Here is a 3,779-nt window from a genome sequence, read left to right on the forward strand (position 1 = left end):
AAAAAGTAATAATTTTTAGTAATAGTCTTGATGCTAATTAGTGAAAATAGGTGCCATTAAGAAAATTCACCACTTTCAGAGCTCTACCAAGCTAATCTTGCTGATAGCCCTGTTCCAGTAATTAATTCAGGAAATTACTTTGTTCTGTTATCAAGAACATGAATATTGCTGGCAACATACTGTTATTAAATTACTTTAGAAGATAGCTGAAGCAATCTTGTGCACTTTATTTAAGTGTAAGTTACTCTTAGCAATAATATTAATAATTATACTAAGTAATATAGACTCTGTTATAGCAATGATATACTGTAAGTATATTATGATTAATACTAATAATATGAAGCTCATTTTTAACATCAGTGTCAAAATTGAGTTGAACTATTTCAGTCTGATGAATGTGCCTGATTGCTCTGCCCCTGCTACCACTACCCACTACTTGTATACTGCCCCCACCCTGCTAACTACTACTGCTGCCACTCCATCACCACTGCCACTGCCCACCACTATCTCTTTGCCTTCCTCTGGTGCTGTCAGAGTCTCTGCCTGTCAAATAGCAGGTATTAGAGCCTCCGTCTGGTTCACAAAGCTAGTTCTGGAGAAGCAGGAGAAGAACAAGAAGAAGAAGAAGAAGAAAAAGAAGAAGAAGAAGAAGTAAGAAGAAAAAAAGAGAAAGAAGAAGAACAATAATAATAACCTCTGTCTGGTTCACAAAGCCAGTTTTGGAGAAGCAGGAGAAGAAGAAAAAGAAGAAGAAGAAGAAAAAGAAGAAGAAGAAAAAGTGAAAGAAGAAAAAAAGAGAAAGAAGAAGAACAATAATAATGATAAAGATGATGACAATAATAATTAACTTGTTATTTAGTTAGTTTCTGTTTGTTTGCTAACTTCAGCTATTAATTAGTTTTAATACTTTGTTTCTTTTGACAATCAAATTGATTTTTCTAAAGGTTCTGCCTTCATCAAAAAAGTAACAAAATTTAGTAATGATCCACACAAAATTTGATCAGTTTGACTCTTTCCTATGAATTTGACATAATAAAACCAGAAATCCTGGTCCCATTCCAGTTCCACTATGAATCCAGCTGAAATGGAAGATGAGAGTCTACTATCTCTGCTGAAATAAGATGTGGGACATAATTTTCTATTTAAGGATAGGACCAGGAAATAATTTTTAAAATAAGAATGGGAACAGAATCTCAAGCTCTTGAGTGAGATGGGACATGGGACTGAGATTTCATATTTGGAATTCTGGCTGTTTCTAAATTCAGGACCAGGACCAGATTCAATAGGAAATTGAATTCTGTCCCAGTCCTGAATACCAGCCTAGTCATCTCTTGTATGATATTTTATAGAATCTGAGGTGTAATGGCAAGGCTGCAGCTAAAAAGCTTGTTTATATAATTCAGAAGCTCTGTCTCCTGTATATCAGAGAGCTTTTTCTTATATTGGGAGGTTGCTTCATTCTGAGCAAGTTGCAAGTTTTTATACCATTGGTACAGGGTCTCTTGATTGACTGAGTACTTTCTTGTGGTTATAGTGTAATTTGAAGTCTCTTGTGATTCAAGATCTTCAATTGCAAGCCTAATTAAGATGTTGTTAACCATGTTGTTGCATATTGAATGTTGAACATTGGAAGAATTTTGGTGGTAGAAGATTTAGCTTGTTTAGTGGTGTGGCTCACTTAGTGGTGAACTACCTTAGAGTACAAGAAATTTAGTAAGTCTTAGTCTGCCAAGTCTTATGAAGCTCTGTCTGAATAACTTGGGGAGGCAAGCATTCAGGATGAATGCCACATAGATCTTTGAATGACCAAGCCAATGCTTTTTTATGTTTATAAAGGACTGATATGAAAAATTTCTTCTCTTATCTTGTCAGTTTGAATCCAATTTTGAGCTTCTCAATTTTCTTATTTGTTAGCTATTCTCCAACAGGAAAGAACCCAATTTTAGACCTAATATGGTTATCAAATTCATAATTAAATGTGATATGTTTCTTCTCAGAGTAATACTTATTCAAACAAACATTCACTCAATTATCTAGATCTTCAGACTTGCTTCCATCAGATTTTCCAGATGCTAATAGTCTTATCTTATCAGCTTTCTGCTTATAAGCAGTGCACACTCTCCAGATCTCTGAAGAAGACAGCCTGATATTTTATTCACTATTGAAAATATCTATCTGACACAATTTCTTTGTGCCAAAATCATGATTTTTGTTCAGAGATGTGTAAATTGATCAAGCACTTTATGAAATAAGTTTTTGAATTAAGCTGGAATTAATATTATATGTGTAATATTTGCAGTAAGCTGTAACACTATCAGGATCAGAAAGTAGAGATCAGAAAATCTAAACTTTCAATGCAAAATTATTCTTGTCTTCTGATTGATCTATTTGATTCACTGGTATGCTGGTCAATCTAATTAGACTTAGTGTGCTTTTGATTTTATTAATACTAGAATTATGTTTCTTCTCATTGGTGTAATCACTAATGCCGGTAATACTACTAATACTTCCAACTTCTCTATTTTTTTCAATCTTCTGATCTTCAATCTTCTCATTATTAATTCTTATACTTATTATCTTCATCACATCTTCTTCATTCTTCTCAGATCTTGTATTCACAGACATCTGCCTGATTAAATACTTATTGAATCATTTAGATAATTGCTGTTCAATTTATCAGTTGTATATCTTATATTGCTTGAGTTTAGCTTAAAGTCTTCAAAAACTAGACAACAAATTCATTTCTTATTATAAATTTTATAGTTCACTTCATCATCTTCTGAGATGTTGCATTCCCAACAGGCAGTAAATTATCAAGATCTTCCAAGAATAAGTTACTGATCCCCTTTCTTAAATATAAGAAAAGGAGTATGTGTAATAATATCTCCAATTTGAAAAGGCACTTTGTCACAAAATATATAAAAAGAAGCAACTTCTCCCATTTGAGCAATTATAATCACTTACAGCTTATTTTTCATTAACAGATTCAATATTTCAGCATACTTTCAAGATAACAAATTAATTTCTGAACCAGTATCAATCAACACCATTAATTTTTGTTGGTTTATAATAACTAGCAGATATAGCAAACACATTCCATATGCTGTTTTAGATTTTAGCACTATAAGCTTTGATATAAGTCAACCAGAATTGATCTTTAGCTCAGGCTGAACTGGTTCAGAGATTTCAATCTTTGCATAGCTTTTACTAGTACTGTTATTTCAGTCTGATCTGAAGAATACTTGATAAAGCTTCAGTAATACATCTATAAGCTTCTTAACTGACACTTTGACTTTTTCATTAAGAATTCAACTTATTAATTTATTGATATTCATTGGATCATGAATCTGAGAGAATAAACAATCTGTTGCAAAATATGTTTGTTTTTATTTCTTTACAAACTTGTTTTAAATTTCAGGCTTCTTCTGATTAATCAATTCAACATCTTTCATGGCCCGGCGCGGGTGGCTCAATGGCAACAGCAGCACCCGGCTCAGGCTGCCCTCCCCCAGGGGCGGGGGTTTGAATCCCTCTACGAGCACCACTAATGCTTTTTTGCCCTACAAAAAAGGTGATAAAATTTAGATAGTTTCAGCTCTATTCTTAACTAAAAGCCAGGGGCCTCTAGGGGCTGCCTTTAACTGGAAAATAGATTTAAAAACCACCTGACTAGCTGGAACTCTTGCTGCCCCACTGTGTGTGAGGTGGGAAGTGTGCTTGGCCACTAGCTGTGTGCTTGGTTAGTGGCTAGCAGGGGGAGCTAGCTAGACAGGGCACCC

At 34.1% G+C, this 3,779-nt stretch overlaps 1 non-coding gene across 1 annotated transcript; it reads left to right on the plus strand.

The window, feature by feature from the left end:
* The first annotated feature begins 3,458 nt into the window (after positions 1-3,458).
* Positions 3,459-3,541, plus strand: D8B26_000005. Its single transcript has one exon. It is a non-coding gene; the product is annotated as a tRNA-Leu (tRNA).
* Positions 3,542-3,779: the final 238 nt, after the last annotated feature.

The sequence above is a fragment of the Coccidioides posadasii genome, chromosome 1 (genome assembly GCF_018416015.2).
Source record: "Coccidioides posadasii str. Silveira chromosome 1, complete sequence".
NCBI classification, from domain to species: domain Eukaryota; kingdom Fungi; phylum Ascomycota; class Eurotiomycetes; order Onygenales; family Onygenaceae; genus Coccidioides; species Coccidioides posadasii.